The 27,831-nt window shown below is 39.5% G+C and overlaps 1 protein-coding gene and 1 pseudogene across 2 annotated transcripts in view; both read left to right on the top strand.

Annotated features, from left to right (window-relative positions):
• Positions 1 to 27,831, top strand: part of LOC105471607 (hydroxysteroid 17-beta dehydrogenase 12) — a 168,668-nt gene that overhangs the window by 36,727 nt on the left and 104,110 nt on the right. The gene's annotated exons all lie outside the window — the stretch shown is intronic.
• On the top strand, positions 58 to 27,506 carry LOC139357466 (prohibitin 1 pseudogene; annotated as a pseudogene).

The following is a 27,831-nucleotide window of genomic DNA, read 5'->3' as shown; positions in this document are numbered from 1 at the left end:
GGACTGGCTCCTGATTACAGTGCTGTGGATGTTGCCAACGAAACTGGGATCATCTAAATGGAGTCCAGCTGGCTAATTCTAAATATATGTATATCCTTTCACCATATACATGCCTCTGTCAATTTCTGGTTGGGCTGGGAGGCCATACACAGGCATTGACATTGTGACAGGGCTTGGTCAAGACTCCTGTTTTACTTATCCTTTTGGAACATTCACCTTGCCACTCCACAATGTTTGATCACTCCAGAGATCTATGTGACTAGAGTTAGTGTTGTAGGAAAACCAGAGCTCAGAACCTGCCTCCATGGTTGAGGGTAACAAGAAGCTTTACAAGAGCTCCATCTTTTATCCCTGGAAGACAACCAATGCCCAGAGTTTGAAGGGTATTAGCCTCCATTTCGGGGAGTGTGGGTTGGCTGGCTTTCAGGTAGCATTTTGTCCTTATATACCCACCTACTATGTCCAACCGGTCTATCTGCTTCCCTCACTCCTTGCCCAGTAAAGGACAAGGACTTCCAAAATATATATATATACACACACACACACACACACACACACACACACACCTTGAATAGTGTCCAGTTCTGGTCCTTGAGAGTTGTTCCCTAGTACATTGTTTTGTAAGACTATTAACTCTACCCTTTGGGCTCTTGGCTTTCTCCTCCTTTTTTCTTTTTCATAAGAAATAGGTCATATTTGTAGCTGAGTAGCTTTTCAACCTGCTTCTTACCTATGTGAAGTTGGGAACCCACAGATATTTTATTTCTCCCATTTTGAACTGTTTCTTCCTCTTAGTCCAAACTGGTGGTACTTTTAGTACTATAGTTTTCTTTAAAACTTTGAGAGTTTTCTATGAATGTTGTTAGGGATTGATTCTATGTCCCAGAAGCCACATTCATAATCCCTTTCCAGGACAGAACTGTATTTACTTTGGATCTGTCTGTTGAAGAAAAGGTCATTAAGATTCTTAGAAGTTCCTTTGTATAGATGAGAAGGGTCTATATTTTCAAGGTCTCAGCAAAAGATCTTATGGACAAACCTCTGATTTGGTATCTCCCCAGAGACCATTTTTAAATTCCAGATCTTTTGCCAGTTGTAGAGACTGTTTTGGGCCCCCTTTACTTCCTCTAAATTCTGCTTAAAAATTAAACAGGTCCTTCTTTAGTTTATTTCTCTCTTCCCCGTACTTTATCATATGCAGCTAAAAGAAGCCAATTGGCACTTAACTTTCAGTGTTCTACCTGGAAATATCTTTAGCCAGTCGATAAGTTAATTAGGTAAATATTCTCTCTTATGTAATTATTAAATTAGGTAAATATTATTGCAGACAACAGTCTTGCCAAACATTCCACCACTATGTAACATGAGTCACTGTCTGTCCTGTATCTAATAGCAATTTTCTCATGGCTCTTCTTGGCCTTTGCTAACAACTGACTTTCTACTTTTTCAGCCTCTGCCTGCCATCAGGTCCCAAAACCAATGCTGCATATTTTAGATTGTTTGACACTTCCCTTAAGCAAGTCGGTCAAAGCAAGTCACATATCCAAGGAAGGGAAAATAGATTCCATCTCTTGATGGGAGGAATGGCAAATTCACATTGCAAAAGAGCATGTGGAATGGAATGACTTAACAGTCATCTTTAGAATAATCTATTGCACCTAGTAAGTTTAAACGTGGAAGATTTACTATAGGTGAGAAGTTAACAAGTGGTAGCCTGTGTATGTATCTGGCTCACAGATGTGGTATATTTGGCTTGGGTAAAGTTGTTTTCTTTTTTTTTTTTTTTTGAGACGGAGTCTCGCTGTGTCACCCAGGCTGGAGTGCAGTGGCCGGATCTCAGCTCACTGTAAGCTCCGCCTCCCGGGTTTATGCCGTTCTCCTGCCTCAGCCTCCCGAGTAGCTGGGACTACAGGCGCCCGCCACCTCGCCCGGCTAGTTTTTTGTATTTTTTAGTAGAGACGGGGTTTCACTGTGTTAGCCAGGAGGGTCTCGATCTCCTGACCTCGTGATCCGCCCGTCTCGGCCTCCCAAAGTGCTGGGATTACAGGCTTGAGCCACCGCGCCCGGTCGGGTAGAGTTTTAATGAAAAAAAAAAAAACATAATTTATCATCAAACAATTGGAAGATTTTATCTAGAAGGTTGTATATCAGGTCTCTCTTGAAAAATAGCAAGCTGTTTTTGTGTTGGGCCTTCATTTCCATATTAGCTGGAAATTGCCTGATTTACTCACTTTCATGACCTCCTGGCTCCTATAGGTATTTGAGTTTGCAGTTTTTGCTGCTGTAGATTATTAATTTATATGTTAGCTTTTTAAGGGAATATGGTGATGAGCAAGACAGTCATAGAGCTTACATTCAAGTAGGAGAAGATGGACAATAATACAAGATAAATAATGTAATTGCACATGGAAGTGGAATAAAGCAAGAATGTGGGATAGAAAGTAACTAGTAAATGGGTGGTTGGGATGGGGATATTTTAGTTAGGGTGGTCAGGAAGGCCTCTCTGAAGACATGACATTGAGTGGCCTTAGCGTGAGAAGGAGCCAAACATGGGGTAAGAGTGTTCCAGGCATTCTGAGCGTGGTGGCTGACGCCTGTAATCCCAGCACGTTTGGAGGCCGAGGTGGGCAGATCACGAGGTCAGGAGATCGAGACCATCCTGGCTAACATGGTGAAACCCCATCTCTACTAAAAATACAAAAACATTAGCTGGGCATGGTGGCACATGCCTATAGTCCCAGCTACTCGGGAGGCTAAGCCAGGAGAATTGCTTGAACCTGGGAGGCAGAGGTTGCAGTGAGCCAAGATCGCACCACTGCACTCCAGCCTGGGTGACAGAGCGAGACTCCATCTCAAAAACCAAAAAGAATGTTCCAGGCAGAGGAAAAAGCAAGTGAAATGACCCATGGGTGGACCTGGGCTTGGGGTGTTTGAGGAAAGGCAAAGCTGAGAGTATAAGAGGAGAAAATGGTAGTAGAAGAGGGGCATGAATGAGGTCATGAAAGATCCTGTAGGACATAAAAAAACCTTGAGATCTTGTTCTGAGTAATGGGAAGTCATTGAAGCAATTAAACAGGGCTAAGGATGTGACGTCAGTTACTTTTTGCAAAGATGTCTGTAGCTGCTTAAATAGACTAGTGGCAAAAGGTGGAAGTAGGATGTTGTTAAGGAGGCTTGCAGTCATCTAGGGGAAGTATAAATGAACCAGGGCATGGTACTTTTAGGAGTGAGAAGTGGTAATACGTGGTATGTGTTAGAGAGAGTAGACAGGTCTTATGGAGGATTGGATATGGGATATGGGAATGGGAGGAATCAAAGCCAACTTTGAGGCTTTTGGCTTGAGCAACTGAATAAATGGGTAGTCCCATGGGGAGTTCTGACAGAGGAGCAAGCTCGAAGTGGGAATTGAGAGTTTTCTCTTAACTTTGTGACCCTACTACAAAAATAAGGTTGAAAATGAAAATTCCTAAAATGAAATTATTTTTATCTTACAGCTCTTTATATGTTTTTTGTTTGTTTGTTTCTCTCCATTAGAAGACTTTGCCATTACTTGGATGGCAAACCAGCTGCAATGGAGGAAGTATACAGATGTATATTGGAGGATGTATTTATATTTTAATGTGTAGCCATCTGCTGTCAAGAATTAGGCAGTGAGACTAGGCACTGTGGCTCACACCTATAATCTCAGCACATCGGGAGGCTGAAATGGAAGGATTGCTTTAGGCCAGGGATTCAAGACCAGCCTGGTCAACACAGTGAGCTCTTGTCTCTACAAAAAATTTAAGAATTGGCCAGGTGCGGTGGCTCACGCCTGTAATCCCAGCACTTTGCGAGGCCAAGATGGGCCAATCACTTGAGGCCAGGAGTTAGAGACCAGCCTGGCCAAAATGGTGAAACCCCATCTCTACTAAAAATACAAAAATACTAGCTAGGAGTGGTGGCAGGCGCCTGTAATCCCAGCTACTTGGAAGGCTGAGGCAGGAGACTTGCTTGAACCTGGGAGGCAGAGGCTACAGTGAGCTGAGACCGCGCCATTGCACTCCAGCCTGGGCAACAAGAAAAAAAAAAATTAAGAATTAGCCTGCCATGGTGGTGTGCTATTTTGAGTAATGGGAACTCACTGAAGGAATTGAACAGGGGTAGTGATGTGATGTCATTTACTTTTTGCAAAGATGCCCTGGCTGCTGTGCTGTGAATAGACTAGTGGCCGCGGGTAGAAGCAGGATGGTCATTTTTAATTTTCTATTTATTCCAATTCAGTGTGGTCATAAAGGATCAAGTGTAATTTATTATTCACATTTTATTGTTATGGGGAATTAATTCAGTTTTACTATTAAAAAAAGGTGGCATGATAGTCATCCGAATGTTCTGGGAGAATCTTCCAGAGGTTTGTAACTCTTAGAATTGAAATCACTATTTAAGACCAAGATCGTAACATAAGGCAAGATTGAATAAGGTGAATAGACTTGATGAATTACAGTGCTACTTGTAAAGGATAGTAAATTCACTTTTGCATTTTAGGTAGTAACTTTTATTGTAAATTCGGATGCAAGATGAGATAATAGAGTTTTCACCCCTTTTCAAGAGCCATTTGAGATAGCATTTTGACTAGATCTGCCATTCACGTCAAATTAGAAATAATTTATAATTTTATTTTATATTTATTTTATTTTATTATAATTGGGTTGGAAGGAAATAGTCTTTTATAAAAGGTTAGTGGCATATTGTCATTACCATTTATTTTACTTGTTTAGAAAATGAAAATCATTATACTTAAATTCAGTGTATATTATGTAGAGAACATAACTGATTTATAACCATGTAAAATTTCTTGTCTTACTAACAAAACGTTCAGTTTTTCCTTCTTTGTGAAACCTTGAATCAAAATGTACGAGTGAGGATGTTTATATTCCAGTGGTGTAGCTGAACCAGACAGGTCTGCAGAGCAGTGGTTTATTTTTAGACCTGCGTTGCCATTTTTATCCTGCAAAAATATTCATCAGTGTCTTGCTGACAGGGCATCAGTTTTATAAATGTGTCACATAGACCAGATTTTGTTCTTTGTCTCATTTTCCCTCCAACTCTTCTTTTCCTTTTGATTTGTTCATACAACTATTTGGAGGAAGAGAATTTTTTTTTTATTTCAATTCATGTATTAGATGCTTCAATTCACAGATTTTTCAGCATCACCCAGTTCATTCATCTATCTGCATCTGCTTACACATCTCTGCTTACTGTCTGATATGGGAAGCTGTTATAGATCACCAAGCTGAAGATAAGGAAAAGAGAAATGCATGCACTGGGGATTCTCTTCATGGATGCAGTCAGTTTTTGACTGCCTTCTCCATATATGTTTTTACATTTGTATGTGTATGCTGTGTGTGTGTGTGTGTTTTCATTTATTTACTTGTCTTGCCCAACAAGGGACTGGCATAAAATATTTTGCATAAAAAAATAGCTGCCTAAGGGCCTAGGGGTTACCATATATGGCAGAAAGCCATGTATTGAAAATAAATCCACCATTATCTTTAAATACGTAGAGCACCAGTTATTTAATTTGTTAGGAGACTGTTTTAGCCTGTTTGGGCTGCTAAAACAAAATGCCGTAAACCAGGTGGCTTATAAACCACAGAAATTTATTTCTCACAGTTCTGAAGACTGTGAAGTCCAAGATCAAGGTCCTGGAAAATTTGGTATATGGTGAGGGACTGTTTCCTGGTTCACAAATGGTACTTTCTCACTGTATCCTACCATAGCAGACGGAGCAAATGAGCTCTCTCAGACCTCCAAAAGAGGACTGATCCCATTCATGAGGGCTCTGTCCTCGTGACCCAACCATCCACAAATGCCCCCTCCTAGTACCATCACCTTGGGGGTTAGGGTTTCAACTATGAATTTTGGGGGAACACAAACATTCAGACCATAGCAGAGGTGATGTTTTGATTCCAGATGCCTGAGTGACAAATATAACCAAAACAGAAGGAAAAATTCCTGCAATCAAGAGAAACTAGGGGCACATACTTGTGAATACAGTAAATTAATTTTTAAACAGTGTATATTCATGTCTTATTTTTATAAAAACTCAGATTCCCAGAGCAGGATTGGTATTCACTTGTCTATCTCTGCAACAAATATTTACTGAGTAGTTACTTGAGGGCCCAAAATATTAATTGCCTTGGTGGATACCATGGCTTGGAGAATAGGACTTCTGACTTGTAGAGCTTATAGTTATTTTAAGAGGAAAATACTTCTATGTATATTTCACAGACATGGCAGTACAGCATACTAGGTAAGAGTATAGGTACTGGAGCCAGAAATTTGCGTTTATAGTTTATGCTAGTCATTTCCTAGTTTTGTTACCGTGAGCAAACTGTTCAGCTTTTCTGAGCCTCAGTTTCTTCATCTATAAAATTGGTATGTACCTCAGAAATTACTGTAAAGGTTAAAAAAGATGATGCTTATTTAACAAGCTGCTAAAAATACTGAACATCATGCCTAGCACATGGTAAGCACATAATAAATGCTGGTTAATTAATAATAACAGGAATAACAATGATGGGGATAATAAATATTCTGTGCATATTCTATAATGCTTTAATATCAGGAATGTCTTCAGCTGTAAGTAACAGAATAACAACTATGGTGGCTTAAACAGATAAGGATTTATTAATCTAACAAGTCTGACATAGACCAGATTGAATATTAATTATTCAACAATTTTTATCGATAATCTATATGCCAGGTACTGTTCTAGGCACAAAGATTCATCCACTAACAAAATGCAGTTATTCCTGTCCTCATGAAGCTTACATTCTAATTGGGGAGAGAGGCAAAAACAAACAAAACAATGTAATATGAAAATAGTAAGTTATTACTGTGTTAGAAGATGGGCTTCATAGAAAGCTTTGTGAAGGAGGGCCCATTTAAGTTAGGCCATAAGGGAACAACAGAGTTTGAATAAATGAGGCTAGGTGAGAGAAAGACACAACAGAGGAACAGATATGAGAACAATGGAGGAGCCATTTTGAGCCATCTCAAAATGCAGTTTTGGCAACAGTGCTTTGTTGGTCATCAAGTAGTCAGGAGCCATGAATGCAAGATTTTTCTAAGATTTCTAAAGTAAAAAATTTCATGTTATTTTCACTTTATGTAACAGTTAACAATCAAGTACTTAATAGTGATAGTAATATGTAGTAGTGCTTATAAATCAAATGTTGTTCTAAATACTTAATACTAACGATAATAAAAGCATATGGGCTGACGCTTACATAATGCTAATTATGTATCACACTAGTCTAAGGATTTGGTATTCATATCCTAATCTCTGAGTTAAGTACTAATACTATTCTCATTTTACAGATAAGTAAATTTAGATAGTTTGGTAACTTGGCCAGGTTTATTTGTCTCTAAGGACAATAAGAGAAGAAGTAGCTGGAGAGATAGCCTCTCATTCCGTAGTCCAGGGGATAGAGTGGGTGAGGAAATGGTCAGGGAATATAAGTAGGTTGAACCCCTAAAGCCCGAGCAAAGGAAGAAAGGAGAAATTGAGAGCGTTAGTAAGGGCTTGAGATGGCTCATCTAAACACAGTTACCCACAATTTCCACAACTCTGGCAGAATTTTACCATTAGATGAGATCAGGTCCAGAGCTTTATCATATTTCAGAGACAGGCTTTCCGATGCTAAGCATCATGCAGATATCTTACCCAGCAGGGACCATTAGAATCCTTTTCTCATAAGGAGAGTGTCTTTTGTTGTTTGTTTCTTTACTTGGTTATCTCTTAAATGAAAGAAGAATTTTCCAATTTCAACATGAGCTTTCAAATGGACCAAATTCTCAAGCACATTTAGGTTGTGTCTAAATAGCTCTTATAGAACAAATATTATGATATGTGCTGCCTATTAAAATTTCTGTCTGTATTCATGTACACATTCTATCTCTAATTAGAAGCTGCCGGCCCTGTCAAAATACAAGTATGGTCCACTCTTAAAACGTGGTGTAAGAAAATATAAATTTATAAAAATAACCAAAGTGGAGGCCAGGGGGACATGGAGAGTACTTGCATTCTAAAAAAATTTTGAAGGCTTCCGTTAATTGGGAAAGTTTGCTTTAGGTAATAATTCAAAGAATACATGTTATTTATGTAGTATAAATGTGAGACCAGAGTTATCACATAAAGGGTGAACTTACTTAAATACACTTTATATTAAGGATTCAGTCATGGTACAACATTATGCTCATTTTCAGTGAAGGAGACAATTATATAGTCAGATAGCATATGATAGAAAGGACTGAGGCATCACAGGCCAAGAGGCCTCCTGAAACTGAATGTGGCCTTGCTGGTGCTGTTAGACTGAGTAGCCCTTGTCAGAAGGAATGTTAGATTCCATCAGACAATATTCTATGTAAAATATTACAGCAGTCCTTGTGATTTTCATTAGGTGTTTCCCAAGCTACTCTTACGTTATTGGGATCAGCTAACTAACCAAAGGTGGCTGTGTTATATTTAAATAAAATCTTGAGTTTAGAAGGTTTCAGGGAAGTCCCAGTTTAGAGGGAACTTTGTATGAACTTTGATTCTGTTTGAATCTTGAGCATGCTAAAAAATAACTCATGAATATAAGGCTTTTTTTTTTTTTTTTTTTAATAGAGTCTTGCTGTATTGCCCAGGCTGGTCTTGAATTCCTGGTCTCAACTGATCTTCCTGCCTCAGCCTCCTGAGTAGCTGGGATTATAGGCACACATCACCGTACCTGGCTTATAAGGCATTTTGTTGATATAAATTCCCATCATAGGACAAACCACCATCTCTTAATGCTGAGTTTTACAACTCTCCTTCTCCAAGTACTTGGTGTTATGGTAAAGCAGTAGGAAAAAAAACACAATAATGCACCCTCTTTCTACCCTTTAATCCATTTTGGTTTTTAATCAGAGCTTTTTCCCTCTGCTTTGCCAGTGTACTTCTTGATCTCAGGTTGGGAGAGATGAACTATGCCAGTAATGTATAGTGGGCAGTGGCCTCCCCTTTCTCCCGAGGTGGTAGAGTAGGTTTGGTCCTTTTTTGTTTGTTTCATTTCTAGAAAACTTGAGTTTATGTGTTTTTCTGTCCTAGGCTTTACATGCTAACTGAATTAAGCAGACATCTCAATTGTGGCAGTAACCACATGGGGGCTTGCATAGTGTAACTCTGTTTTTTTTTTTTTTTTTTTTTGAGACTGGATCTCACTCTGTCACTCAGGCTGGAGTGCAGTGGCACAGTCTCCACTCACTGCAACCTCTGCCTCCTGGGTTCAGCAATTCTCCTGCCTCAGCCTCCCAAGTAGCTGGGATTACAGATGCCTGCAACAACGCCCAGTTAATTTTTGTATTCTTAGTAGAGACGGGGTTTCACCATGTTGGCCGTTCTGGTCTCAAACTCCTGACCTCAGGTGATTCGCCCGCCTCGGCCTCCCAAAGTGCTGGGATTATAGGCATGAGCCATCGGACCCGGCCCAATTCTGTTTAACTAATATACAGAATATAATTTTATTTGAATTTTAAACTATAAAAACATTATACAAGAAATATATTTACTTATAGAAAAATTAGAAAATTCTGCTAAGTAAAGAAAAGAAAAGAAAAGAAAAGAAAAATTACTTATATTCCTCTACCTAGAGGTAACTACCATCAACTTTTTGGTCTGTGGCTCTTTTAGATTCTTTACATTTTTTTCCCAATACAAAAAATGGCTACTGTACTTGTTACTCCTCCCACTGTATCTGGGAATTGGATTATTTATGAACTAGATTATTGGTAAGCTTCTTTTGACTCATCATTAGGTGATGATCCTTAGAAATTTCAATTAAAGATCTTCTGGAGAAATAAACATTGTTAAAACAAAAATAGTTAATTTTTGTTAATTTTAAAAATAATCCATTGTTTCTTCACTGGGCTGTGTATCATAGACAGTTTTCACTGCCAGTCACCCTTCTTTGGTGCCATAATTTTTGATAACTGTATTGTGTTCTGTTGTATTGATATGCTATAATATGTAATATAGATATGCTATATAATATAGATACAGATATGGGTATAAAAGATTAGTATGCACCACAATTATATACTATATCTATATGCTATTATATGTGCTATATATGCTCTATAATTACATATTATAATGTATTTAGTGGCCCCTTATGGTTGCAATGTTGGTATTGTAAACAGTGCTGCCACATACCAGCATCTTAAAGATCTTTTTCATTCTGACAAACTAAAAGGGAAAGACAATAGAGTAGTAAGTTAGCAAGGGCCAGCAAACGGCATAGAAAGTTACGACATTTAAAGAATTGTTTCAGATGTCCTTTTATCTTAAAGATCAATGACAATTTAAGTAAAACGAGGACTATTGTACATCTAATAGAATTTAATAAGATACTAAGTTTATATGTTTAGTGGTGTCCTAATCTTGTGATGGATTGAAGGTGTTTTCAAAATGCTAAATAGCAGATGGTATTAATTTTTTAATTAATTAATTGCAAAGTATGTGAGTAGGTCAGTAACAGCACAACTATAACTTTAGACATCAGAGAAGTTGTTTTTTCTCTCTTTGAGCTCTAGTCCAGACAGTGAAACTTTGTTAAATAATTTACATTTAAACTTTTGCTAGAGACCAGGAAATTTCTATGATGCGTTGGTAGAATAAAAAGCCATGTAAGTAAGTAAATGAAATCACTGAAAAGTACATAAGAGGACATTTAAATCAGACTTTTATTAAAAGTTCTACTTATGAGAGGTAGCTTCTTGAAGGGAGGAAAGTATGCTTTCTTTGATTCCGTGAAGCTCACAGTCAGCTGTACCTGCTGCCCATCTGCTGCATCTGAAAGGGTAGCTTAGCTAAGAAGTTGAATAAAACAAACTTCAAATGATAAACAGAAAGTTATTTCACCAGTCTTTAGCACTTCCACCTATGGGTTCACAGAAGAAGTAAAAGTCATAGAAACTAGCCTCAAGGTTTCTTCTTTTCTTGTTAAAAGTCTGTGGGAGAGAAGGTAAAAATAATAAAAAGTGTTTTTCTTTTAATTCAGTTATTCATGTACTTTCTATTTTAAATTTTTGAAGATGAGCCAACTGTAGGCTTATTATTTTAAATCACAGCTCTAACTTGACTTATACTGTTCCTAAAACTTGTGGATGTGTGGGTTTTTTTTTTTTTTTTTTTAAGAAATTAAAGATGAGAGAAGTCATTACTGTGATTTTATATTCATCGTAGTCGTGGACTCATAGGGTCTTGGGTATTCATTTAGTTTGCAACTACATTGTAAAGATGCTGAAACTAAGTCTCAGAAATATCAACCACTTGTCCAGGTTGATTTAACTAGCAGAACCAGGACCAGAAAATAGATTTTCTGACTATTGGTCAATCCACCACTATTTTATGTAGCGTATAATCTCTGTAACTGAGAAAAATTGTGTTGGATTATATGAAACCCCTTTAAAAAGATTTAGTTGGAAGTGAATTTCACTGAGTGTTCGTTTTGAAAAGTCTATTAGTCATTAAGTTGTTTAACATCATTTTATTGGCAGTCTAGGGGTTTACCAAAAAGTAGAAAGAGGATCCAGCTGGATGTTGTATAACAAGAAGGAATTGTGTTGAGCTTCCATGGTTTTGACTTCTCAGGGATGAGAAAAAAAAATTAGTTGAGAATAGATGAGCGTTCTGCCTTTCTTTTCTCGCATTTGTTGTTGATGCTACCATTATTTATTTCAGTCTTCAAGATGAATAAATTGTTTATTAAACTATCTTTTGGTAAGACTGTTTTGAAGTTCTTGACCAGGCCTGAGTCAGGCATGACAAGTAAATTGACTTGATTTCTCCTAGTTGTAAAGTACCTAGGAGTGTGCTGGGCCTCAGCATTAGTATGTTTAAACACGTGCCTTTAAGATATATTTAATCCTTAAAGAAGAGGTAATTATTCACCAGGAGACTCTGGCCCAAACTTTATTATAGTGTTACCGTGATAAGCATGATGGCTTAAAAGGAGAATAGCTTTCTAAATCTCATTTCTAAATCTCTTAGTGAGGAGAGACAGAGTGAATAAAATCCAGGGTCTCTGTTTTTGGAGAATTTACCCACTTCTTATATGAAGAATATTATTAACATCTTTTTTTTTTTGTTTTTTTTTTTGAGACAGAGTCTTGCTCTGTCACCCAGGCTGGAGTGCAGTGGCGTGATCTTGGCTCACTGCAACCTCTGCCTCCTGGGTTCAAGCAATTCTCCTGCCTCAGCCTCCCAAGTAGCTGAGATTACAGGTGCGCACCACCCCGCCCAGCTGATTTTTGTATTTTTAGTTGAGACAGGGTTTCGCCATGTTGGCCAGGCTGGTCTTGAACTCCTGACCTCAGGTGATCTGCCCGCCTCAGCCTCCCAAAGTGCTGGGATTACAGGTGTGACCCACCGCGCCCAGCCTAAAATCTTAAACTGGATGAATTAGGTTGAAATAAATCAAATAATCTACACTAGATCTTCCCTTATGTTTATCTATCCTGGTGGATATAAATGTGGACCACTGAAGATAAGTTAACTAGTGAAATTACCAGGTAGATCTCATTATACCTCTTTCACTTTTATTAAACCTGAGTTATATACAGTATTTCAAAGGCACTTGTGTAGTAGACGCTATTGTCCTACTGGTGTGTTTGCATACTGTTTATAAGCTAAGGAGATCTTTAATGTAATCATGTCAGCTGAAGAATGAAAAGGGTCATAAATTTGGAAAGGAGAGCTTTATTTCTCATAAGTGGTTGCAGCCTGCAGGGTGGTCATCCTGACAGGCTGGGAAGCAAAGCCTCCCACCAGAAGTCGGAAACAGACACTTCCAGGGAGGGGCAAAGGGAACAGGAATTTATGCTGGGCAGAGTGGCCAAATACGTATGTTCAGTAAGCTCTAGGAGGCATCATGAATATTCATGGAAGGAGAAAATGTGCCCATGTGCAATTGAGCTTCAGACCTTTCCATGGCATGGAACCCATGTCCAAAGAATGGCAGCATTAGCATGATCTCAGGGTGGAGTTTTTGGTCTTCTGACATCAAAAGATGAAGCAGAGCACATGAAAACGTTTACTGTGCTTCCTCTGCAGACTGGCCAGAACCACTCTGTATGGTTTGGCTGTGTCCCCCCTACCTAAATCTCATCTTTAATTGTAGTTCCCATAATCCCCTTATGGGGTGGGAGGGACCTGGTGGGAGGTAATTGAATCATGGGGGCAGTTACCTCCATGCTGTTCTCCTGATAGTGAGTTGTCATGAGATCTGATGGTTTTATAAGGGGCTCTCCTCTGCCCTTGCTCTGTACTTCTTCTTGCTGCCACCATGTGAAAGAAGGATGTGTTTGCTTCCCCTTCTGCCATGGTTATAAGTTTCCTAAGGCTTCCCCAGCCATGCTGAACTGTGAGTCAATGAAATCTCTTTCCTTTATAAATTACCCAGTCTTGGGTATGTCTTTATCAGCAGCGTGAGAATGGACTATACACACTCCCTGGTTGGTGATCTCTTATCAGGAAGAAATGCTGCTGGTTAGTTGTTTCATTGAAACTGCAAAATGAGGGGGCAGCAGTCAGGCTATTGGTTGCAGTCAGTGGTGGATCTTTTTTTTTTTTTAGAGACAGGGCCTCTGTCATCTAGGATGAAGTGCTGTGTGGTCTCGTCATAACTCACTGCTACCTCTTAACTCTTAGGCCCAAGGAATCCTCCTTCCTCGGCCTCTAGAATAGCTGGGACCATAGGCATATGCCAGCATGCTTAGCTAACCTTTTTTATTTTTTGTAGAGACAGGGTCTTGCTGTTGCCCAGGCTGGTCTTGAACTCCTGGTCTCAAGTGATCCTTCTGCATTGGCCTCTCAGAGTGCTTGGGATTATAGATGTGAGCCACTGCACTCAGTTGAAGTTCAAGTTATTAATTAATTAATTAATTAATTGGCAGTCTCAGTTGCCCAGGCTGGAGTGCAATGACATGATCATAGTTCACTGCAACCGCAACCTTCTGGCTCAGGCAATCCTCTTGCCTTGGCCTCTCAAAGTGCTGGGATTACAGATGTAAGCCACAATGCCTAGCCTCAGGTTATTTAAAAAGTGGCTGATGGGAATGGGAAATAAAGAAAAATGTCATTCTCAGTGGTGAAGAGTGACTTGAGTACAATATGAAACTGATTCCCTGGCATGTTATATTTGGGAAATACCAGGTGGACCGTTTGAAATTAAAATGTTGGTTAAAGATAATGAAAAATAAAGTTGGATTCAGCATTATCAGATTAATACGGAATCCACTCTTTGGAGTATTTGTGTATGCACAGTGCATTATTGCTAAATGTGTCTGTTATAGGTAGTTCCTAGTTTATAAAGAAATATTGTATTGTGTCGTTGGGTTTATGTTGTGGTGATCAGATTATGATGTGATGAGTGACAAGTCATTTAACCTCTCTGAGATTGTCACTTCATCTGTTAAATTAGATGCTTTAATCAGGTCTTATTATCTACCACCCTCCTAGGGTTGTTTGGGCAACTACTGATTGTACCTCATAGAGTGTTGGGACCATTAAAACAGACATTGTAAAGTATCTGCTACTGTGTTTGGCACCTGTTAGGCACTTGATACATTTAGATTTAAATTTTAAAAGGCTGTTCTACCCATAGAAGCAGCCAAAACTTAGGTTTCTCTGTATTCTGTAGTGTAAATTGAGTGATATATTGATTAGTTTTACTTCCCAAATTCAAGGAATGATACACCAAGCAAAACAGCAATTTCTGTTCCTTTCCTTTTCTAGCCTTTGATAAAAAGCTAATCTTTAGTAACTTTTAAAAAGAGGTTTAGGGGGAATTCACATGGAGGTCAGAGTGGAAGCAGGTGTGAGAGGGCCCAGCAGAAGAAAACATCGCTGCCAAAGTGTTTGAGTCCATTGGCAAGTTTGGCCTGGCCTTAGCCATTGCAGGAGGTGTGGTAAACTCTGCCTTATATAATGTGGATGCTGGGCACAGAGCTGTCATCTTTGACCAATTCCATGGAGTACAGGACATTGTGGTAGAGGAAGGGACTCACTTTCTCATCCCATGGGTACGGAAACCAATTATCTTTGTCATTCTCGACCATGTAATGCGCCAGTCATCACTGGTAGCAAAGATTTACAGATTGTCAACATCACACTGCGCATCCTCTTCCGGCCTGTCGCTAGCCAGCTTCCTCACATCTTCACTAGCATCGGAGAGGACTATGACGAGCGTGTGCTGCTGCCCATCACTACCAAGATCCTCAAGTCAGTGGTGGCACACTTTGATGCTGGAGAACTAATCACCCAGAGAGAGCTGGTCTCTAGGCAGGTGAGTGATGACCTTACGGAGCGAGCAGCCACCTTTGGGTTCATCCTGGACTATGTGTTCTTGACACATCTGACTTTCAGGAAGGAGTTCACAGAAGCCATGGAAGCCAAAAAGGTGGCTCAGCAGGAAGCAGAGAGGGCCAGATATGTGGTGGAAAAGTCTGAGCAGCAGAAAAAGGCGGCCATCATGTCTGCTGAGGGCGATTCCAAGGCAGCCGAGCTGATCACCAACTCACTGGCCACCGCAGGGGACAGCCTGATCGAGCTGTGTGAGCTGGAAGCTGTGGAGGACATCGTGTACCAGCTCTCGCTCTCAGAACATCACCTACCTGCCAGCAGGGCAGTCCATGCCCCTCCAGCTGCCCCAGTGAGGGCCCACCCTGCCTGCATCTCCACGGGCCAACTGGGCCACAGCTCCGATGATTCTTAACACTGCCCTCCTTCTGCCCCCACCCTAGATATCACTGTGAAATTTCATGATTGACTTAAAGTGAAGGAAATAAAGGTAAAATCACTTCAGAAATTCAAGTAAAATTCTCATTACATAAAATTAACCATTAGCCACTTTGCAGTGTACGATTCAGGGGGCTTTAGTACATTCACACTATTGTGCAACTTTCACCTCTATCTAGTTTCAAGGCATTTCTATCACCCCAAAAGGAAACACCATATCCACTAAGCACTCTCTATCCTGCCTTGCACAGTCCCTGGCAATTGCTAATCTGCTTTCTTTCTCTATGGACTTACCTATTTATTCTCGATGTTTCATGTAAATAGAATACAGTGATGACCTTTTGTGTCTGGCTTCTTTCATTTAGCATGATGTTTATATATAAGGTTCATCCACATTGTAGCATGTATCAGTACTTAATCCCTTTTTGTGGCTGAATAATATTCCATTATATAGATATACTACACTTTGTTTATTCAGCCATCATTTGTTGGACATTTGAGTTGTTTCTACCTTTTGGCTATTGGCAGTGGTACTGTTAGGAACATTCATATACAAGTTTCTCTTTGAATACAGGTTTTCAGTTTAGGGGGCTATATACCTAGGAGTGGAATTGCCAGGTCATTTGGTAATTCTGTGGATCTTTTTGAGGAACTCCCAACCTGTTGCCCTCAGTGGCTGCACCATTTTACATTTCTACTAGCAATGTACAAGGGCTTTAATTTCCCCACATCCTCACCAACACTTAATTTACATTTTTAAAAATTACGGTCAACCTAGTGTGTCACTGTAGTTTTGATTTGCATTTCCCTAATAATGTCGAGCTTTTTTCTTATGCCTGTTGGCCATTTGTATATCCTCTGTGGATAAATGTCTATTCAAGTCCTTTGCCCAATTTTAAAATTGGGTCGTCTTTTTGTTACTGAGGTGTACAAATTCTTTATATTTTCTGTATACTAAACCTTTATTATATAGATGATTTGCAAATGTTTTCTCTCATTCTATGTGTGGGTTGTTGCATTAGTCTGTTTTCACACTGCTGTAAAGAACTACCTGAAACTGGGTCATTTATAAAGAAAGGAGGTTTAATTGACTCACAGTTCTGCATGGCTGGGGACAGCTCGGGAAACTTATAATCATGGTGGAAGGCGAAGGGGAAGCAAGGCATGTCTTACATGGCGGCAGGAGAGAGATCGAGGAGGGAACTGCCACATGCTTTTAAACCATCAGACCTCCTGATAACTCACTATCATGAGAACAGCATGAGGGAACTGCCCCATGATCCAGTCACCTACTACCAGGACTCTCCCCTAACATATGGGGATTATAATTGGAGATGAGTTTGGGTGGGGACACAGAGCCAAACCATATCAGTTGTCTTTTCATTCTCTTATAATATCTTTTGATGTACAAAAAAAATTTTAGTTTTGACGAAGTCTGTTTTCCCTACTTTTTCTTTTGTTGCTGTAGTTTCATAGCTGACCTTAGTTAGCTTTTTCTCTGCCTTCTGTATCCCCTCTACTTTCTAGCACACCTTGTCTAATTGCTAACATTTATTGAGAATTTCTTATGTGCCAGGTCTCATGCTAAATACATTGCATACATTGTTCCATTTAATTTGCAAGGAGTCCAGTATGGTGGGTGCTACTATTAACATTTAATTGAATCTTTTTTTTTTTTTTTTTTGAGATGGAGCCTCACTCTGTCACCCAGGCTGGAGTGCAGTGGCACAATCTTGGCTCACTGCAAGCTCCGGGTTCACACCGTTCTCCTGCCTCAGCCTCCCGAGTAGCTGGGACTACAGGCACCTACCACCATGCCTGGCTAATTTTTTTGTATTTTTAGCAGAGACAGGGTTTCACCGTGTTAGCCAGGATGGTCTCAATCTCCTGACCTCGTAATCTGCCCATCTCGGCCTCCCAAAGTGCTGGGATTACAGGCGTGAGCCACCACGCCCAGCCCAATCGAATCTTTACAATGACTCTATGGGACAGATAATATTGTATTCACTTTACAAATGAAGAAACCAAGACAATAGTGGTTAACTATTGCTAGAAATTAACTAGCCACAGAAGTTAAATAGAGGTGGCAGAGTTGGGATTTGAATCTACACTTGAACCTTGCTGGTTTGATTTTAGTGTCCATGTTCTTCACCACTTCTCATATTGTATTTGCACTAAAATAGCAAAAGCCTTTCCATTGTGGTGACTTACCAGGCCCTGTGATTCAAATGTTACTCCCACATTTTGGGTATTCCCAAAGGAAGCCACAAAGTAGTTTGAATCAGTTAGATCACACTGAGGCATAAAGATTGATCACCTTTTAATTCTTATACATGGGTTTGCATTTTTAAAGAGGATGTGGCATTAACCAAAATGAATCATTATTTGGAAGGGGTTTTAGTTAACCAAATAAAGTGAAAAAATCAGGCAGAAGCCATTTTGGGGTTATGGGGCCACCAGAAAGAATTCCTTGCCTGGAAGTTGGCCCAGGGGAGCAACTGCCTTAAGCAAGTCTTGCTTTTCACAGTTTTTGTTTGTTGGTTTGTTTGTTTGTTTTTCTGTTCTGGACCTATAGATGCTTTGAATTTTTGTTATTGTTGTTTGGGTTTGCCAGTTTTTTAAGTGGCAAGTAGAACAGTCTCCAGTGTCTGGTTGGGTCAAAATAAGGGGAGTAAAGAGTCGAAGAGAGGGCTGCTTAGTGGGGAACCTGAAAGGACTCAGTGGGAAAAAGGGGACTCTATATTGGGACAGGACATTTGTAAACTGGGCATTTTCTTTCTATAGCAATCTACTGTTCTTGAAGAAAGACGTGTGCTTCCTCATACCATGGGGTTTTGGAAAATGCCCACAATATCTGGGTGTATGCATAAACTAATATTTTTCTGTAAAATTATTTTTATAATATGATTAGGAGAACAAGTTAGAGTGGTCTTATATTGCATCGCTTTCACTGTTTGTCTTTAATAAAAATGGAGGAAGTTGCTGCTGTTTTATTAACTTGCACCCTGCATGCTTCTCTTCTTTGTTCTTTGTCAAATATGAGCTGGTGTGTGTTAAGACTACGTTAGCATTTGCTCTCAGGGACTTCTGTGGTTTCTAAATTCAGCACTGCTAAGCCCCTACACTGTTTGCCTGAATCAATTGAGACTGCTATTTTTAGCAACAAAAGGGGATTGAAATAGCAATTTTCTTTCCATGTAATAGATTCCCAAGAGGAATACTGATGCAAGCTCTCTATCATTTTCTATTCCTACCACCCTCCTCCCAAAACCCTCAGAGGAAAGGCAGCTGTCATGGATTGCGGCAGTATTAATCTTTAATCAATCGAGTGTTTTCTGCATTCAGGTTTTCGGGGGGAAAAAGGGGGTCACAAGAAGGAAACTGCTTGGAATAACTAAGCTCTTAGGCACGGACTTTACAGTCAGAATTTTGTGGGTAGTGGCAGGGAATAGGCAGAAGAGCTAAAAATAGTGAGTTTGCTTCCAGTGTTGCTCTAGTCTATTTTTGATGTTTGATTTTGATAAGGTTGATTGGGTTCTTACTAAAAATATCTGTTCCTAGCAAGTTGAGGACAAAAAGAGTAGAATATTTTTAACCTACACAAACTAAAGTATTTTTGTTGACTGTATAAAATCTGGAAGTGGAGCCCTGGTCAGTTGCCAGTATTTTATATAATCTGTAGCAAGCTAGACGCTTCTGGATGCCAAGTTGGTCTATTCTTTATAGTTGTCAGTTTCCATCTTCTCAAAGGCTTGTAAATTTGGGTTCTGGTGTTATATTTGTATATGAAGACATAAGCCTTTTTAAAAAAAAAATCTTCCTTTTTCTCCTTTCCTTCTTTTCTTCCTCTACCTTATAGTGCTACCCGTGACTGTCATCTGTACTGTCCCAACCCACATGGTTCTGGGTGATACCATATAGCTTTTTTCTGTGTATTGTTAAAAACTACCCTAACTTATCCGTGTATTTCATAGCAAAATGGAATCTGAGGACACCAGTGTTAAATGAAGAAGCAAATCTTAGAGACAAGAATATGAACTGTCAGGCCAGGGAGGGCTCATGCCTGTAATCCCATCACTTTGGGAGGCCGAGGCGAGCGGATCATAAGGTCAGGAGATCAAGACCATCCTGACTAACATGGTGAAACCCTGTCTCTACTAAAAATTCAAAAAATTAACCAGGCGTGGTGGCGGGCGCCTGTAGTCCCAGCTAGTGGGGAGGCTGAAGCGGGAGAATGGCATGAACCTGGGAGGCGGAGCTTCCAGTGGGCAGAGATTGCCTGGGTGACACAGCCAGACTCTATATCAAAAAAAAAAAAAAAAAAAAAGAACTGTCACTACTTTGGTAATTTAACATGTTTTCACATGTTTCACTGGCACATTATGAGTGAAGTAGTTCTCTCTAGCACTGAAAATCATCACTTTTCTCTTGTTTTTTTCTTCGACTTTTAAGTTCAGGGGTCCATGTGCAGGATGTGCAGGTTTGTTACATAGGTAAACGTGTGCCATGGAGGTTTGCTGCACAGGTCATCCTGTCACCTAGGTATTAAGCCCAGTGTCCATTAGCTATTCTTCCTGATACTCTCCCTCCCCCACCCTCTCCCCCTCCAACAGGCCCCAGTGTGTGGTGTTCCCTGAAAATCACTACTTTTCAAGGACAGCCTCAGAATTCTGTGAAAGTGCAAATCTACAGATTTATCATAACATTTATGTTAAATTTCTTGAAAATTTAATTTAAAATTTCAAGAAATGTGAATTTCTTGAAAATCTCACTTTTATATAATTGATTCTTGACATTGAGAGGAGGCTGAAGAGTGTAGGGGTTGTGTAATTATTTCTAAATAAGGTGGGGAAAAAGCAGTGGGTAGGGTCATAAAAGGTTAGTTTTCCTTTTATAATCTCCCTTCATTCATTCACTCATCCATTCATACAGTAAAACCTCATTAATCACCTGCTTTTTGCCAGGTTCTGTGCTAGCAGTTAGACTGTGATGACCCAGGCAGACTCTGCTCTTACGGAATCTTGTGTGATGAATGTCATGACGATGTTGTCCAAAGGACCACCAGGATGGCTAGATAGTAGGAAAGAGAGTTTTATTGGCAATATCAGTTTGCAAAGCAGAGAGTCTCCAGCATGAACCAAAAGCACTTTCTCCAAAGCAAAAAGAGAAAACTAGAGGTTTTATAAAAAGGAGAATATTACCTATTGCTCTTTGAGAAAGTTCACTGGCTTTGGGTAAGGGTTTGGGGAAGTGGCAAGTCCTGATTGGTGAGCAACTGCTATGGACAAAATTAGTTCTAGAGTTGCAGCAAGCATAGATAAAACTGCTGTCAGGTTACAGCCAGCAGGTTCAGCAGTCAGGCTGGCAGAGAATTACATTCTTGGAGCAATGTTTTGTACCCAAAGGACTTTTCCCCCTGGATTCTTGTCTCTGTTTCAGTCAGGTATGACAAGAATGACCCAACTGGCATGATCAGCTTTCACAAAGGGGGAGTGCAGAGTACTGTGGGGCAGAGATTTCTGTATGAGGTTCTAAGTTAGTCTACAGGTCAAGGAAGGCTTAATGGTTTAATCGGATGGTTTAATTGGAAAACCTCAAGGATGGGAGGGAAACACAGCTAGAAGTGTGTTTTAGTTCATTGTGCTGCTGTAATAAAATACATAAAGAACAGAAATGTATTTTCTCACGGTTTTGTGTGCCAGGAAGTCCAAGATCAAGGTGCCTGCAGGTTCAGTTGTCTGGAGAGGGATACTGTGTGCTTCCAGGATGGCACCTTGTTGCTGCATCCTTGGAATGCTGTGTCCTCACAGGGCAAAAGGCAGAAAGGCGAGATGGCTGAAGGAACACTTACTTCATGAAGATTCTTTTGTAAGGGGCTTAATTCCACTCATTAGGGAGGAGATCTCATGGCCTAATCACCTCTTCATGTCTCCACTTCTTACCACTGTCACATTGGCCCTTAAGTTTCAACACCTGACTCTTGGAAGGGACACATTAAAACCATAGCAGAGGGTACGTTGGAGGTGTAGGGAACATTTGCGAAGAGAAAGCATGTTACCTTGGAGGAACTGGAAAAATTTCAGCACAACTGGGGAATGCTTGAGCGGAAGGAGGAAAGTGGTAGGAGTAAGGTCAGCTCATGGAAGCCCTTATAAAGAATGAGGGGAGTGGGAAGCCAGTGTCAGGTTTTAGGCAGGGAAGTGAAGTTCAGATTTGCACTTTGGAGTGATTGTTTTGGCTACAATATAGAGAATGAATTGGAGAGGAGTAAGAACGGGACCAGGTGAGTGCTGGCTGTTAGCAGTAGTTCTTGTAGGAGATGAATGATGGTAGCTCTTGGTGGTAGCAATGGGAAGAAGTGAATGAATTTGTGTTTCAGTTTTTATATAGTTGGCAAAAGGGAAATGTAACTTCTTGGCAGGGAAAAAATGGTGTTTGAGAAAGATAATTTTTAACTGTGCATAGCATGAATTGAGTGAGGAGGGATGAAAGATTCCTCGCACAAGTCCTTGTGTTTGGGATGATAGCGTAGATTGGGGTAGTAGTTGTGAGAATTGACTGGATGATATCAGTGACATGCCTTGAGCAAATATTCTTATAATGATGTGAATATTATTTTGTTTTCATAATTTATTTTATTGACAGTTTACACTTGCTTTTCTGGGCCTATCATAGTTACTTTAATAAGACAGAAATTTATTTTTCACCCACTTTAAAGACTGGAACTTTTGTATATGTTTGATTCCTTATGATAAACAGTAAAAGAAGAAATGATTGGGATTTTAAAATGGTGTGGTAATTCAGTAGTGTTATCAGGGACCTTGATTCCTATGATTCTGTTCCATTATCTTAGCCCATGGCTTCAACCCTGAGATTACTTCATGGTTCAAGAGACTGCTGCAGCTACAGCCATCACTTCAGAACTCGCTAGATGAAGGGCAAAAGGGGCCTCTCTCTGCCAAGTCAGCTTCCATTAAGCAACCTTTTTCAAAGTCCTTCACAACCTTATTTCATGTTGTTCCCTGAAATTAATCATATGGCCGCTGCTAGCTGGTAGGGAGGTTGGAATATAAGTCTTTATTCCAGGCCACAATATGCTGGGTTAAAAATCAGTATTCTCCTGCAAAGGAAGAAGGGTAGAATGGGTATTAAGGAAGGCAACCAGCAGGATCTGGTCCAGATGTGCATTTAACACATGAAGGATGGCATCCCCAGGGTAGTTTTTGCATATTGTATCTTATCATTTCAGTGTTGCTGTGAATGCTTAGTTTTTTCATTTTAAGAAACCACAAAAAAACAAGCAGTACTTCTGATTTGGATGACTTGGAACTGGTCTTTGTTTTATTTGGTTTTCATTGAAAATTGGTATTATAAGGGTGGGAGTGTTTAGATCAGTGTTTCCCAAAGATCAACCAAGAGATGATCTTAGGTACCACATTGATTAATATTTTTCAATTTTGACATTCATATGTTTTTTATACTAATAGTCTATGTTAATTGAAACTGATGGTCCTTTAAAAGTAGTAATTAAACAGTAATTAAGTAATCAAGTTTTCTATTAAATTTTAAGAAAAAAAATCAGTTTTAAGAAAACTTAAGTGGCCTTGAGAAACACTGATTTAAGCAATACTACCCTGATTTTGGGAAATTGGAGTAGATGAGTTTGCTGGCTCAGTTTACACCATTTTTCTATTCATAGTAGCAAAGGACTTAAAAAAAAATGCAGTACATGTACATGGTTAAAAAAATGCAAAGAGTTAAAATAATGATAAGAAGTAATCTCGTTCCCATCTTTCCCTAATCCCCCAGAAGCAGCTATCAATAGACTTTTGATTTGAGATGTTATGCTTTGGTTTACCTTTCTAAAATTTATGATGATGAATTGACTCCCCAGATAATATAGTTTAATTTTAAAATAGTGAAAATCACACTATTATTTTATAAAAATAAAAAATTATTGAACGTAACTGAGGAATTTTCTTTTTTTTTTGAGACAGAGTCTCGCTGTGTCGCCCAGGCTGGAGTGCAGTGGCGCGACCTCGGCTCACTGCAACCTCCGCCTCCTGGGTTCACTCCATTCTCCTGCCTCAGCCTCCCAAGCGGCTGGGACTACTGGCGCCCGCCACCAAGCCTGGCTAACTTTTTGTATTTTTAGTAGAGATGGGGTTTCACCTTGTTAGCCAGGATGGTCTCGATCTCCTGACCTCATGATCCGCCCGCCTGGGCCTCCCAAAGTACTGGGATTACAGGTGTGAGCCACTGTGCCCGGCAACTGAGGGATTTTCTATCCAACTACAGCTGCTATCTCTGCTACTACTGTTGGAAGATATATAGCTTTAAGGCAAAGGAAATATCTTTTTTTTTTTTTTTTTAATTGAGACAGGGTCTCACTCTGTCACTGAGGTTGGAGTACAGTGCCACAGTCATAACTCACTTCATCCTCAACTTCCTAGGCTCAGAGGATCCTCCTGCCTCAGCTTCCCAAGTAGCTGGGACTCTAGGTGTGTGCCACCATACTGGCTAATTTTCTTGAGGTTTTTTTTGCAGAAACGGGGTCTCACTGTGTTGCCCAGGCTGGTCTTGAACTCCTGGGCTCAAGCATTCCTCCCACCTCAGCATCCCAAAGTTTTGGGATGAGCCACTGTGCCCCATGAAAATACCTTTAAAACCAAAAGCAGGACAATCCTTGTTCCCACTGTCTTAAACAAATTTGAATTTTTTCCATGTTTGTTGAGTAAGAGTTGTTCTTTCATAATTGGCTTGAACTTGGGTATGTTTGTACGTTATTGCAAATATAATACATTACCCATCATGCAACTTGTAGATCTACAGGCTTTGTCATTTCCTTTGCTGGGGAAATGACACTTGGTCTCCCATTACCTGACCACTGTATATAACACTAATTATTGTAGAACTACAGTGGTGCTATAGAGATGCCTAAAAGAGGCCCTGGATTTCCAGTTTTGCTTTTTTTTGTGTGTGTGCCTATAAATAATTTTTGCACTTTTCTGTTTTCTCAGAAAAATATTTACTTGTGAGGTAATATTTGACTTACATGTAACTGGGCAATGTTGGATTTGGTTTTGAGAAGTATGAGAAAATGGAAAAATGATATTTTTATCTGAAATATCAGAGGTTATATTTTTAATATTTGTACGATGTAATCATATTGTTTCTGCTTATATTTAAAGTCCTAACCATGAAGTGGGTAATTTATAGAATATCTAATATCGAATGTGAACCATTGTATTCTTGATAGTCATACACGTAATAGTTTCTGAAGGCTTTTAGTTTCATTTAAATTTGATAGTTGCTAACAGGGGATAGGAAAAAATGTTCTTGCTGGGCATAAATCTTTCTAAGTGTGTTTAGCATCATTCTCAACTAAAGTTAGTGTACTTTGGTATAATATGCTTAAGAGGAACCTTGGGTGCTTTTAGTTTTAAAATGATGAAGTAGCAATACTTTTGGCCTTTCTTCTCTTGGAAATGTTCTCCAAAAGTTAGATGAATAAGAAATGGAAAGCTCCATTTTGATGCAACTAGGGAACTTCTGTCATCCCTCACCCCCAGTCACAGCTATTAAAGGTGGTGGAGTGGTAACTGACTTCCAGAGCAGACACCTGAGTCCTCATAGTGGGGCCACCATTGGGAAACAAGCAGGTTTGTCCCTTGGATCCCAGAACAGCACAGGAATTGGAAGTATCAGGTACCTCAAAAGACAGGCATGGGGCAGATGTGCTTGAAACTCAGGGAAATTAAGCAGCAGAAGCCCTAAGATGAGACACCTGACTGAGAACAGAGGATAAGTAAAACACCTGCAAACTAATAACTGCCCAGCAGCCGGAAGACTGGAAATTAGGGAATGCTTTTTAAGAGACACTGAAGGGCCCCCAGAGAAGAGACACATACTGACTTTTGTGGATTCCCCAACGAAAAAGCCGACTGGCCCATTGATTGAGTTGTATTGAGGGCCACGGTGTAATCACCTCACCTATGAACTTTAATCAATATTTTAATGCAGCCAAGATGAGAGTGACCAAAACAATCAAGAAGGAACTTAGAGGAACAAAATATAAAGAGTAGAAGAAAATGTAAATGTGTAAACAAACTGTAATTAATATCCTCAGAGATTAGATAATGGATCTATAATAAGAACAAGATGCTGTTAAAAGCGAGAAAGAGAGTGAGAGTGTGCAAAAGAGCAGTCAGAATATGGAAGATTCTTCAAAGCAGAAAAATTGACAACCTACATTTAAAAAGTACATAGATGGTTTGGAGATAAAGTTGAAGAAATTTACGGGAAAGTAGAGCAAAAAGAAAAGTAAGATTAATAGAGAAGCTATTAAGTCCAAATTCCGATTTATAGGGATTCTAGGAAGAGAAAAATGTGAGGCAGATATTATCAAACAATTAACATAAGAAACTTTTCAGAACTGAAGATCATGAATTTTAAGACCCACCAATGCCTAGCACCAGTGAATGGAAAAACACCCACTCATTTGGGTACGTTTTCATGATGGAGTCCTATAGACTAAGTAATAATTGTAAAAGCCCCAGTGACAAAAAAAAGCAGGTTACTTAGAAATGGTGGGAAATAAGAATGGTGAAACATTTTAAAATGATACTTGTGTTAGACGACAACGGAGAGTTGTCTAAAATTTTTTTGTTAAAAATGATTTCCTGCTTAGAATTCTATACCCAGTTAAGCTATTATGCGTGTGGTTAGAAAATAGACTTTTTATAAAAAGATATACACAATTTAAAAATGTTGTCTTTTAAACTGTCATATAAGGAGACGTGATGACTAAATGTGGTATGATATTCTGGATGGGATCCTAGATCAGAAAAAGGACATTCAGTAACAAGTAAGTAAATCTGAATAAGATATGGACTTTCATTAATTGTATCAATATTGGTTCACGTGAATGTGAGGTGTATTCAGGAATGTTCTCAGGCATAGCACCCGTGAGGAAGCAAAAGAAGCAGAATCGAGCAGAGGGAGAAGTCGAACTGTGATGCAGTTGTAGCAAAGGTTGTAGCTGATACCATTGGCCCTGCATGTAGGATGGCTCTAGAGAGATGCCTAAGTGAGGTAAGGGAGCCCAACCTTTGTCCCTGAGTGTGGCCTCACCAAGAGACATGTACTGCCCAGGGGAGCAAGGCAGCCCCCCTTTGGCTGAGAGCAGTTACTGGCAGCAGTTAACACTCCTGGCAAGAAAGGATTGATTGAGTACCTCTGTGCCAGAAGGGAGGATCTGCCTGGTGCACTAACAGTATCCATTACAAACTCCAACAACTGGAGAATCAGGAAAAGGAAGACAATATACATGAGGCAGATTTCAGAATCTCTAGACCTGGCATATTCTGGCCTTTCTAAGACTGTTTTTAGTTTTATGGTATGCTGGTTTTTAGATCAGCCCAGAGTTGGCAATTTTAAACATGGATACACACGTGCAACAGTTATCTGTCTTCTTTTGAAAGAGATTCCAGTCAAATTTTTAGATGCACAGTACTGAGTGACTTTACATAGTTTCATTCTTCAGCATATTCTCATTAAGAGATTTCTGAGCCCTTAATCTGAGAATTCTGATGATACTGCCATCAATTCATTGCTGTAATCATATATAGTCATATGTCACTTAGTGATGGGGATACATTCTGAGAAATGTGTTGCTAGACAATTTTGTTGTTGTGCAAACATCAACAGATCTAGATGGTTTAGCCTACTGTACATACCTAGGTCATATGGTATGGCCTAAAGCTCCTAGGCTACAAACCTATATATAATAGCATGTTACTATACTGAATAGGCAGTTGTAACACAGTGGTATTTGTATATCTAAATATATCAAACATAGAAAAGTACAGTAAAAATATGGTACAAAATGTTAAAAAGGGCCAAGGATGGTGTCTCATACCTATAATCCCAGCCTTTGGAAGGCCGAGGTGGGAGCATTGCTTGAGGCCATGAGTTCAACATAGTGAGACCTGGTCTCTACAGGAAAAAAAAAACAAAACAACAGCTGG

The sequence above is a fragment of the Macaca nemestrina genome, chromosome 12, assembly GCF_043159975.1.
Source record: "Macaca nemestrina isolate mMacNem1 chromosome 12, mMacNem.hap1, whole genome shotgun sequence".
In the NCBI taxonomy this organism is placed as follows: domain Eukaryota; kingdom Metazoa; phylum Chordata; class Mammalia; order Primates; family Cercopithecidae; genus Macaca; species Macaca nemestrina.
The sequence above is the reverse complement of the archived record's forward strand: the minus strand, read 5'-3'. Positions and strand labels throughout refer to the sequence as shown.